Genomic DNA, 12,864 nt, shown 5'->3' with positions numbered 1-12,864 from the left:
CTCCTCGATCCAGATTGGATCGAGAAGGGGGAAAGTGGGGCGATGGGGGGTTAGGGTTAGCGGGTGTGAGGGGATAAGGGAGTGGGGTGGGTCGGCCGGCTGGGCCAGTGGGCTGGCCTGGCTGTCAGCTGGGCCGGTTGGCCCATTGGGGGGGGTCCCTTTTTTTATACCTTTTATTTATTTTACTCTTCTGTTTTAAATCATTTTAAATTACTTAGGCATTTTATAAAAATGGGTTTGTTGCACGATAATTACCTTTGTAATATTTAGTACAATCCAAACATTTTTGTTTTAATTTTTGCAAACTTTTATTGTTATCATTAATTTGAATTTTGAATTTTGGACCGGTTTTGTCCTAACGATAGCTTAGCAGCAGTTATCGTGGTGACGTGGCATCATTCGCGTGGAATTACTGTAGCCTAATTATCCGGGCGTCACAGCAACCAAGCTCAAGGAGGAGCTCGTTGAAGATCTTGTTCATTGTGTTGTTTTGTTTCAGCTGATCAGTAGTGGAGCCCAGTTGGGACGATCGGGGATCTGTGTAGCATTTGGGGTAGTCTTCTTTTATTTTGGTTCCATAGTCGGACCTTGATTGTATCTGGATGGTGTAATGCTTTATTCATGTATTGTGTGAAGAGGCGATTGTAAGCCAACTATGTATCTTTTCCCTTATGTATTACATGGGTTGTGTGAAGATTACCTCACTTGCGACATTGCTTTCAATGCGGTTATGCCTCTAAGTCGTGCTTCGACACGTGGGAGTTATAGCCGCATCGAGGGCGTTACACTTCTGGCTTCCTTCTTGAGCCGGTCCTGCCAGACTCCGGGCTGTGAGCCAGCCTTCTCCTCAACCCGCCCCTTGGGCCTTGAATCTTGTGGCTCGTCACGGCCCAAACGACCGCGTAATCTTTAAGCCGCCGCATGACTTTCGGGTCATATCTCTGGCCGGGTCATACCATGAGGTATATTCCCAACATTAGCCCCCAGTTTAATTTGTGTTTACCCATGTTAAACTTCACCCTAGGAAAAAAATAGAGCAGGAATTGGAACTGGTACAGCGAGGTGCTATACACATAGTTTTTAACCCCTTTCCGCGACGACATTTGGAACTGACGCCAAGTGAGTGAGTGTGGGCGATAGGGGGGTCCTTCCCACATGACCCAGAAACCATCGGTGATAGGCCCTCCTGGCACACAGGCTGGGCAAAATGAGCTCGTGTGCGATCGGGCGAGGCATCAAAACCCAATCGTTTCCGTTCGTATGTACATCCCACATGGTGAATCCTAGAAAAACATTTCCGTTCGTATGCATATCACACACTGTCAATCCAAGGAATACGTTTCCGTTCTTATGTACATCCCACACAGTCAATCCGGGGAAAACATTTCCGTTCGTATGTACATCCCACACAGTTAATCCAGGGAAAATGTTTCTGGTCGTATGTACATCCCACACAGTCAATCCAGGGAAAACGTTTCTGTTCGTATGTATATCCCACACAGGTTTATGTATAGGCTTGTGTGTGATAGGCGTAACTATCACACACGCTCTGTCTTGGTTAACCATTTGCTTTTATCAACTACATCACACACGATTTGATGAAGAAAACTATGTGGCATTGGGCTATCCATCACAGGCGCTTTTACTGCTAGAACTGTTTGCAAAGTTCCATGACACATTTAGCAGGTTTATTAGTTTACAATTAATAATTCCAGTATTATGCAAATTCACATTTCATATCGAACAACTGTTTGCCAATTTCATATTAGGCACATAAATATGTTTTAACATCATAGTACGATAGCTACCTGAAAACAACACATAACAGCATATAGCTAGTTCAACATCATAAGAACAATATTAGAACAATATATTCATTTCCCTAATCGAAATCATACATGCTCGTATTATCCACCTCTGCTTCAGTTCAGTAAGCCTGTTTTGCACTAGCCAACTGGGAAAGTGCCTCCTACTTCGCCAACACCATCTTAGTAAAGTCTGATTTAAAACATTTGAGCTCATTCTCCACCTTCCTCTTTTTATCCCGCATCTTCAAATATTCTTCAGCATGGACAACACTTTCTCTAAGCCTATGCGACGACCCGAGACCGACGCTCCAGACGCCTTCCATGTTTTTCGTTCTTGCTGCGTGTTTTATTTACTTGTTGCATTTCATCATGGCATCACGTGCATAGCATCAACAGGTTTTCTTAAAAGTCGCGTTTGTTCATAGTTGTCGCGTCCCCTGCCTTTGTTGACCGTTCCGAGACCAACCGGGGTTTCGGTTCCCTCTTTTCAAACCACCTAAACTCCTTCGAACCCGAATCGGGCACTCGTGACCGATGGGTCTAGTTCATCCCCAAACATCCCTAAAATATCTTTGGTTTGTTCTTTTGGCTACCTAACCTATTTATTTCGGGCCGTCCGATTACAATCGGAGGGACCGAGTAGCCACTAAGCTAACCAACCTACCTATATAAAGAACCTAACCCTAGACCTAAGTTGTCACATTCATACATTCCATCCCGCAGCCGTCGCCGCTCTCTCCTCATAATCTGCACGCACCCAGTCCTCTGCCTCCACTTGGCCAGATCCACCAGCCAAACCCCACTCGATCTGGACTGCCAGATCTCAGATCCGACGGCCTAGAGAGCCTCCCGCAACCTGCAGCTCCACCCATCGCTCGCAGCCTCCTCAATCCGATCTGGATTGGGAGAGGAGCTCCCATGGTGTTCGATCCAGGAGGCCTGACCTCCCATCGCTCACCGGCACTTCAACCGGATCAGGACCCCGTCACCCTCTCCTTCCCTTTCTTCTCCCTTTCTCCTTCCTTCTCTCCTCCCTCTCTCACCTGCTCTCTCTCGCTCTCTCTGTTTTGTGCAATAGGGAGCCCCGAGGAATTTGCACCAGCCTTCCTCGCCTCCCATGCCCGGACGTCCTCGCCGAAGACCAGACCTCACCGCCGGACCAGCAGCATTATTCGTTGCTGTCCCGTTCGTCTTCCAGCGAGGCACTGTGCCAAGCTCGTCGCGTCTACCTCCTACAGCCTCCGCTCGATCGGGAGAGGAGCTCTCGATCCTTGCGCCGCTCGTCCCCGTCATTTTGGCAGGAGCTCGCCTGAGCCCTAACTCTGGTCGCCATCGTCCTCGCCCTGATGTCCAGCCACCGAGCCCCTGTTTCCCGTCACGCCGCCCTCCGCCAAGTCCACTGTCACTGGCCTCTGCTCCCTCTTCTTCCAGCAGAGGAGCTTTGCTTGTCCCACACCGGCCTCCCCTGCTTCGTTCGGGAGTGCGCCCAAGTCCTCCAGTGCCAAGGCCCAATGTGAGGAAGCCCATCTACCGATTTCCCCTGTGCAATGTTGGGACAGATAGTTTCGGCCCGCATATGTTTTTTGTCCTGCCTGCGAATTTAGCTAATTATCCAGAGTGTACAGTTGTGACGCCCCGAGGCCGACTCTCCAGACGCCTTCCATGTATTTTGAGTTTTGTTGGGGATATAGCTATTAGTTATGACGCGCCCAGGAGGGGCCGGGTCAGCCCCAATGGCGGGTCACAAAGGAAGCCCAGTAAACATTCAAGGCGATAGTTTATTAAGGCTTATAGAAGGCCTAAGCCCAAAGGCGGCTTAAGGCCCAATATTATAAACCACCGTATGTAAGGAAAGACTTGTAAGGAAAGGCATATAAAAGAAGTCACCGAGCCGGACACGCTTTATGAGCCGGCCGGGACTCTGTAGGCCGCCAGGCGTCAACCCGTGTATATAAGGGGATGACCCGGTGGCGGCTTAGGGCAAGAAACAAGAGATCGATAACCAAGCCGGCGGATTAGCCTCTTGGTGATCAAAACCCCAGCAATTCCAAACACAACTAGACGTGCTTTTAACTTCATCGTAAGGGGCCGAACTAGTATAAACCTCTCGTGTCCCTTATCCCGATTAACCCCTTTAAGCTTCCTAGTTGCGATGGCCCTACGACTAAGTCCTTTTGCTAGGACATCTGCCGTGACAATTCCACGACAGTTGGCACCCACCGTGGGGCCAGCGCACGGTGGATTTGAGTTCTTGAAGGGCAACTTCGAAGGGCTCAAGGGATACGTTGTGGGCCGGATGACCAAGAGTCATCGCGGCAAGCTCTACATCGACGATGAAGGTTGGGGCCCTGAGGCCGGCTCAATAGAGTACGGGTACTGGGTCCCCTTCGGCAGGATTCATGTCTTCATTGGCCGGATCGGTGAATCAGGCCCTGAGCTGGACGTCTGCACCAACATCATCGAGACGGCTCAGCTCGCGAGGCCCGCTCGGGCCTGACCCGCCTTAAAGCGTGCCTTTGTGGGTTGCATCCATGGAGGTGAATACTCGGAAGGATCAGTGGATGGCAGTGAGACGGCCATCTGTTCCGACGCTACATCATCAACAGGCGAGATGGATTCTTTGTATCAGCTGCAGGATGGCATGCTTGGGGGCTGTTCCGATGGCAGCAGTATTCCGGACCCCTTTGAGCCGCCGAATTGAGCCGGAGTCTTCATGGCAGGCACTCAGCCCGGGCAGAACTCCACGGCTGCACCAGCAACAACCACAGAGTCGGCAGCGGCCAGGTCAGGAGACCCCACGCGCCCCCCGGCTCAGATACTAATAGACCTCACGGATAAGCTGACAGCTCTGTTGATTGCCGTGGTGGAGCTGGCAGATAAAGTTCAGCATGACGCGGAGGTGGCACGGGTATGCGAAGAGATGGCACAAGCCAAGGAAAATTTAGCGGCAGAAGAGGTCAGGATGGCCGCGGAACGGGCGGCTTTGGACGCTCGTGCAGCAGCTTCAAGCGGAGACTTTCTGGCTCTCGGTGGATCTGGATGCGTCAAACGAGGTCATGAGGAGAAGGCATCAGAAAACTCAGTCACATCTACCTCTGACGCTCGATCCTAGGAACCTTTTTCATACACCCGGGGCCGGGCCAAGTAACCCGCCGGAGGCAAATCGGATCACGATGCACGGAGCACCGGTTTAGCCGCGGGCCATGGAGCCACCTCGCATGTATATCGCTCTGCCTCATTATACACCAACACCACCGGGTCACTTCTCAAATCCTTTGGAAATACTCATTGCTGCGTCGGCTTGTTTGGCGGCTCTCCCGATGGAAGGTGACTCTCCGACAACAATCGAAACACAAAGGGTGAGAGAACTTCTTCAGACGGCTTTGGCGCAGCAGGATGCGTACTCTTATAGTCGAGACAGAATCCATTCAACCCCTCGCCCGAGCCGGATCCTGAGCTACAACAGGCATATGGACTCATCTGACATGTCAAGCAATGCTCAACGCCGCAACTAGCCGCGCAGGCATGAGCCGGTACAGGCTGGAGCCGTTAACTTAGCGGATCAAGAGAGGATCCAACAAGAAGCTGAGCGCGCGGTTCAACTGGCAGTTGAGCAGGCGGCTCATCAAACTTTTTCGGCTTATCCAACAACCTCTGTTGAGGCGGGAGTAGCCACAAGAACCGAAGGTGTCCCTTGCCTGGTGTCGGCCATACGTAATGAGCGCTTGCCAAAAGACTTCAAGGGACCTCGTAAGGTGCCTAATTACATGGCCGACTTGCATCCTGGGGCCTGGATTGAAAGTTATGAGATGGCAATGGAGCTGTTGGAGGTCAGCGATGCAGCAATGGCTAAGTATTTCACTATGATGTTGGATGGAGCGGCTCGCACTTGGTTGAAAGGATTACCCTCCAATTCCATCGGTTCATGGGCGGAATTAAAAGTCCGGTTCATTCAGAACTTCAAGGACACATGCAAACAACCTATGTCAATCATGGACCTGACTAATTGTAAGCAAGAGGAAGGTGAGTCCACAACCCATTGGGTGCACCGGGTCAAGGAGATAATACATTCATCTAATAAGATGGATGCTGGCTCGACAGTCTTAATGTTGGAGAAAAATTGCCGTTTTGAACCTCTGAAGCAGAAGCTGGGGCGGCTCAAGCGTGACTGCAATGACATGGGTCAGTTGATGGCGGCTCTGGTCAAGTATGCTAATTCTGATAGTACCAAGGACCCCGTGTCTGATGAAGAAAAAACATGGAAGGGAAAGAAGAACGACAACGACAAGGGTCACCAGCATAACCCGGCAAATCAAGGAGGTAATAAACGTAAGACTGACGAATTTGTGGCTAACATCAATGCGCAGGGCAACAATCAACGGCGCAAGGGTAGGCAACCCCCTCGGCCGGGCGGGTCAGGTCCCACCCTCGAGCAACTATTGAATGAACCTTGTCCAAGACATGGTACCCGGGAGAAGCCAACCACCAATCTATGGAAGGACTGTACAATCATGAAGGCGTTTAAAAATTCAAATGCATTTGATGGAAGTCACGGGCCTGGCGGCGGTTCAGGTGGAGGCGGCTTTCATGGCCCGGGCGCCGGTTCAGGTGGAAGCGGCTTTCACGGTCAGGGCCATACGGGTAACCAGGGAGGTTATAATCCACAACCCGGCCAAGGTAATCAGCAGCAACAGTCCGGATATCAGAGCAACCCAAAACAGTTGAATAGTGGGCAATATCATGTATTTACCACTAGTTTATGCAAGAGGGACCAGAAGCTTCATAAGAGGGCTATCAATGCCATTGAGCCAGCGATTCCACGTTATTTACAGTGGTCAGAACAACCTATTGTGTGGAGCAGAGAAGATCATCCTCCCCGGGTTGATAATCCGGGTCACTTAGCCTTGGTAGTAGCGCCTCAGGTTGGTGGATATAAATTCACTAAAGTGCTCATGGATGGAGGCAGTAGTATCAACATCCTCTACTATGAGACGTTCCGTCGGATGGGGTTGACTGATAAGAGTCTTAAGCAATCCAACACTGTTTTTCATGGTGTGGTACCTGCCAAGTCAGCATACCCAGTTGGTAAGATTGAACTGGAAGTAGCCTTTGGGGATGAATATGATTCCAGAGCGGAGAAGTTAACTTTTGAGGTGGTTAAGATCAAAAGCCCATATCATGCTCTGTTTGGACAGCCGGCTTACACCAAGTTCATGGCTCGGCCGTGTTATGTATATTTGCAGCTCAAGATGCCGGGTTATAAGGGCACCATTACAGTACATGGAAGCCGGAAAATAGCCCTGGAGTGTGAAGAAGGAGATGCTGCATATGCTGAGTCTGTTTGTGCAACAGAGGAGTTAACATTTTATAAAGATCATGTTGACCCAGCAGACATGACGTCTTTAAAGAAGCCAACAATGGAGCATGAACCGGTGTTGAAATTCAAGTCAGCTGATGACACCAAGACGGTTGATTTTGTGCCTGGCGACTCATCCAAGCAGTTCATCATCAGTGCCAACTTGGATCCAAAATAGGAAAGCGCGCTCATTGAGTTCATCTGTGAGAACCGGGACATCTTTGCATGGAAACCTTTAGACATGCCAGGTGTCCCGAGAGAACTCGCTGAGCACACTCTTAACATTGATCCGAAGTTTAAGCCGGTCAGACAGTTCCTTCGGTGGTTTAACAAGGAACGACGCAAGGCCATAGGAGAAGAGGTGGCCCGGCTCCTGGCGGCCGGGTTCATTGTGGAAGTTTTTCACCCAGAGTGGTTGGCTAACCCGGTGCTTGTACTCAAGAAAAACGGCACCTGGCGTATGTGTGTGGATTACACCGATTTAAACAAAGCTTGTCCATCTGACCCTTTTGCTCTCCGCTGTATTGATCAGATCATTGATGCTACGGCGGGTTGCACACATTTGAGTTTTCTAGATGCTTATTCAGGTTATCATCAGATCAAGATGGCAGTCAAGGACCAAGAGAAGACAACTTTCATCACTCCGTTTGGAGCCTTCTGCTATGTGTATGCCTTTTGGGCTTAAGAGCGCCTAGGCAACTTATCAATGGTGTATGCAGAATTGCCTTCACAATCAGTTTGGGCGTAATGTTCATGCTTATGTGGATGATATAGTGGTGAAGTCCAGAAAAGAGGAAACCTTGGTAACAGATCTGAAGGAGACCTTTGATAACCTCTGGGTCTACAAAATGATGCTTAACCCGACCAAGTGTGTTTTTGGAGTCCCAGCTGGCAAACTCTTGGGTTTTTTGGTGTCTAACCGAGGTATTGAAGCTAACCCAGAGAAAATTAAGGCAATCACATCCCTGGCCAAACCAACATGCATCAATGATGTTCAACGGCTGGCGGGTCATGTTGCTGCTTTGAGCCGGTTCATAAGCCGGTTAGGGGAGAAGGCGATGCCTTTGTATCTGATGATGAAAAAAACGGATGATTTCGTTTGGAGTGATCCTGCAAACTCTGCTTTTGAGGATCTGAAGAAACAGCTTGCTGAGCCGCCGGTTGTTGCTGCTCCAGTTGAGAAAGAGCCGCTATTGTTATACGTAGCTGCTAACTCACGAGCTGTTAGTGTGGCAATTGTGGTGGAGCGCAAGGAGGCTGGCAAGGAACATTCGGTTCAACAGCCGGTTTACTACGTCAGTGAGGTGCTGATTGAATCTAAACAAAGATATCCACATTGGCAGAAGCTCGTGTATGGGGTGTTCATGGCAAGCCGGAAGCTCAAACATTACTTTCAGGGTCACCCAGTCACTGTGGTTAGCTCTGCTCCTTTGGGAGACATCATCCAAAATATAGAAGCTACTGGATGAGTTGCGAAGTGGGCCATTGAACTTGGGTCTCATGGGTTGAAGTATCTGCCACGTACTGCGGTCAAATCTCAAGCGCTGGTTGACTTTATTAATGACTGGAGAGAGATGCAGATGCCAGAAGAGAAACCAGACAACACATATTGGACGATTCACTTTGATGGGTCCAGACAATTGGAAGGCTCGGGGGCTGGAGTTGTTTTAACTTCCCCTCGAGGTGACAAGTTTTGTTATGTGTTGCGACTGATGTTTCCTTGTACTAACAACGCAACAGAGTATGAAGCCTTGATCCATGGTCTTCGAATGGCCAAAGAGATGAGCTTGAGTCGGGTCCGGTGTCTTGGCGATTCAAATTTGGTGGCTCAACAGGTGTCAGGCAAGTGGGATTCCAAGGACCCTCTCATGGAGTCTTATCACCGTGAAGTCGATGCTGTTGCAGGACATTTTAAAGGTTATCAGGTGGAACACATTGACCGTAGGAAGAACGAAGCGGCAGATGCTCTAAGCCGGTTGGGGTCTCAGCATATGCCGGTGCCACCTAACACCTTTTTGGATGTTTTGCATAACCCGTCTGTTAAGTTACCTACAGAGGAAGATTTAGTCATTCCTGACCCGGAGGCAAAGTTGGTGGCGGCTCTTCACGTCATCCCAGATTGGACGGTACCTTTCTTGGCTTACATGACTCGGGGCAAGTTGCCAGAGGATGAGACCCTGGACCGACAGATAACCCAGCGGTCCAAATCAATGACGATTTCTGATGGAGAGTTATACCATCGCAGCGTCTCTGGAGCATTTCAGCGGTGTGTTTCTCCTGAAGAAGGCCAAGAAATACTTCGTGAGATCCATGAAGGGGATTGTGGTCATCACGTCGGGTCAAAGTCTCTTGTGGCCAAAGCTTTTCGTCATGGTTTTTACTAGTTGATGGCTCACGCTGATGCAGAGGATCTGGTCAGTAGGTGTGATGGATGTCAAAAATTTGCACGGCGAGCACATGTGCCAGCTCAAGAGTTGCGGATGATTCCAATCACCTGTTCATTTGTGGTCTGGGGGATTGACATGGTTGGACCTTTCAAAAGGTCTAAGGATAAAAAGACACATCTTTTAGTAGCAGTTGACAAATTCACAAAGTGGGTTGAGGCGAGCCAGTGAGTAATTGTGATGCAGCCACAACGGTTCAGTTCATGAAAAAGGTGATCTTTCGCTTTGGTTTTCCACACAACATTATCACTAATAATGGCACTAATTTATCCCAAGGGGCTATGGAGGAGTTCTGTCAACGTGAGCATATCTGGCTTGATGTTTCTTCTGTAGCTCACTCTCAATCTAATGGGCAGGCTGAGAGAGCAAATCAGGAAATCTTAAAGGGTCTCAAGCCCCGGCTCATGGTTCCCTTACAACGGACACCGGGTTGCTGGGTAGAGGAGTTACCCTCGGTATTGTGGAGTATTAACACCACCCCAACAGATCTATAGGTTATACACCCTTCTTCATGGTTTATGGAGCGGAAGCAGTGCTGCCTAGTGACATCCGTCATGACTCGCCTCGTGTGGCGGCTTATGTTGAAGCTAATAACAAACAAGCCAGACAGGATGCGCTTGACTTGTTAGATGAGGAAAGAGACTTAGCAGCGTCTCAATCAACAATTTATCAAAAGGACCTGCACCGATATCACAGCCGTCGGGGTAAGTCCAGGACTTTTCAAGAAGGTGACCTGGTGCTCCGGCTCATCCAGGATCTGTCAGATGCACACAAGCTATCGCCTTGGGAAGGACCCTTTGTGGTTAGCAAGAACTTAAACAATGGGTCATATTACCTCATTGACGTTCGAGGGCACAAAGACTCACGTAAGTCGGAGGAAGAGACCCGCCGGCCGTGGAACATTGCTCAACTTCGGCCATACTACACCTGAGCCACTGGCTCTCGCCATGTACATATTTTGACGTTGTATATACTATGATAAGTAATAAAGCAAGACCTCTGTCTTTTTCCCTTTCAAACATTATATATCTTTATTATTTTTTACTATTAAAATGACTATTAAGGAACTGATCATATCTGAATCAAGTCTAACCTTTTTGGTCCAGCTTATGATCGTATTCGAATCTAGCTGTAAACATCATGATCACTTGGGGGATTCCTATTCAAACATAGGTCGTATTCGAACCAAAGAGAACATAGCTGTCATAAGCCTCTTGATCGGATCAAAGTCAAACTCACTAGGGGGCTTCTTGATCGTATCCGAATCATAGCTTAACCCCTTTTGGGTCCGACTTGGATTGTATTCGAATCAGGGTCGTTAAAAACCTCTCAAGGTCATTTGGGGGCTTCCTGTTCAAACATAGGTCATATTCGAACCAAAGAGAGCATAGCTCTCGGTACCCTCTTGATCGGCGCAACGCCAAAGCCACTCGGGGCTATATGATCGTATTCGAATCTTAGCTTAACCCCTTTGGTCCGGTTTACTGATCGTATTCGAATCAGAAACCCCCAACCTTTAGTTACAAGGTTATTTATATTGTTTGCCACCTGTTATTTGTCTTATTGGTCTTTTATTGTCTCAATTTTAAACAATCAACATGGTCTTTTTGCCGGCTTGACTATTTGACAATAAATCGCCAAGTCATGATAATCATCAGGCATTCAGAAGCATTGACTTCTCAAAAGGACTGGATCGTCAACCTCATCACCCGGGTCATATAAACCGGTGGTCCAGAGGTCAAAGATACATGTATGACTGTTGTTTATGAACAGTTTCTTTATGTGTTAATCCAAGGTTATTTCAACCCTGTTTATTTTCACGTCTAGTTCTATTTTTCTACTATGATAAAACTATTGGTCATGTACCGGGTATTTTGACCCGTTCGGTGCTAAACCGCTAAGCAAGTTTTTCCTTTTCTACAGGAACAGAGCTAAAATATTACAAAGTAACCATGAATGTCACGCATATATTGACATCACGATGCAAAGAGTCACAAACGGCATCTTATGCACGATGGCTTAGGCAAAATATGCAGTTGTTTCAAGCTAATTCTATTACAAGGCTTTCAAGAGCCCACAAAGATGGTTCTCACTCTTCCCTCGCCGGTTCACCTCCTTCTATTAATTGAAAGCTGGGATTGGACCAGTCAAAGCCGTTCACGGCCATGAACTCTGATTCATCATCAATCAGGCCAGCTGGATCAACTTCTGGAGCAAACGTATGTTGACGAACCGGCGGGAGAAGTCTGTCACCTTGTAAGAGGGATTCACCATCTTCTTATTCTCCAAATCAAAAGCCGACTGATATTTGTAAATATTGGTTTCATCTCCAAGAATAGTAGCCTGAGGTCGAACTTCCCTCACGCAAGCAACGAAGTCATCCTGCTCAAACAGAGACCCGTCTTCCTTCATGGTAGGGTACCCCCTGGCTACGTCCGCCGGGTCTAGATCTGGCACCCAAGCCTTGGAACGGCTCAGAGCAGTCAAGGCTCCGGCTCTAGCGCAGGATCAATTGACCTCTTGGAACCTGGCGGGTAAGATTGACAATTTCTTCAAAACGTCACTCAGCCGATTGGGTCCTTGGTTGGCAGGGGAGATGGTGGCAAGTGCTCGTTGAGCGCCAGTATACAATTGCTCTACTAATGTATAAACCGCCTTCAGCTTGATCACGCTGTCTTGGCTCAGATTTTTGCTTCAAGGACCTGCGAAGTGTTTTTATATAGATGCTCATCAGGCGGTTCATATTCCAGGTCAAAAAGAAGGTGTAAGTGATTAAACACAGATAACTTACCAAAGATGGCGGAGACCATTTGAGACACCCGACTCTTTAAACCGGTAAGCTCGGTGGTAACCTCCTCAAGAGCTGATTCAGCTTTTTCAGCATGTTGGATTAGCAGTGTCTTTTCTTCAGCCCAAGATTTCTTCTTGGCCGTCAAACTGGTATTCAATTTCTCTGTCTCAGAAAGACTCAGTTGGAGTTTAGTGTCAGCAGTTTTGATCTCTGTCTCTTGTTCCGCCAGCCGGGTCTTTGCTTCAGTTAATTGAGATCCCAATTCAGATAGGGCGTTCTGCAAAACCTATACATGTGTGTCAAAGCTTAAACTTAAGATTCAAGTCTCAAGTACTATGCACTGCAAGACAACTTTACACTTTGGGGCTAATGTCTGCCAAAACAATTTTTGACAACTCTTATATATTTCAAGTCCCAAGTGCCTTACAAAGTAACATCACTTGGCACTTGGGGGCTAATGTATGA

This window comes from Triticum dicoccoides, chromosome 6A (assembly GCF_002162155.2).
Source record: "Triticum dicoccoides isolate Atlit2015 ecotype Zavitan chromosome 6A, WEW_v2.0, whole genome shotgun sequence".
Lineage (NCBI taxonomy): Eukaryota > Viridiplantae > Streptophyta > Magnoliopsida > Poales > Poaceae > Triticum > Triticum dicoccoides.
Note: the sequence above shows the minus strand (reverse complement) of the source record.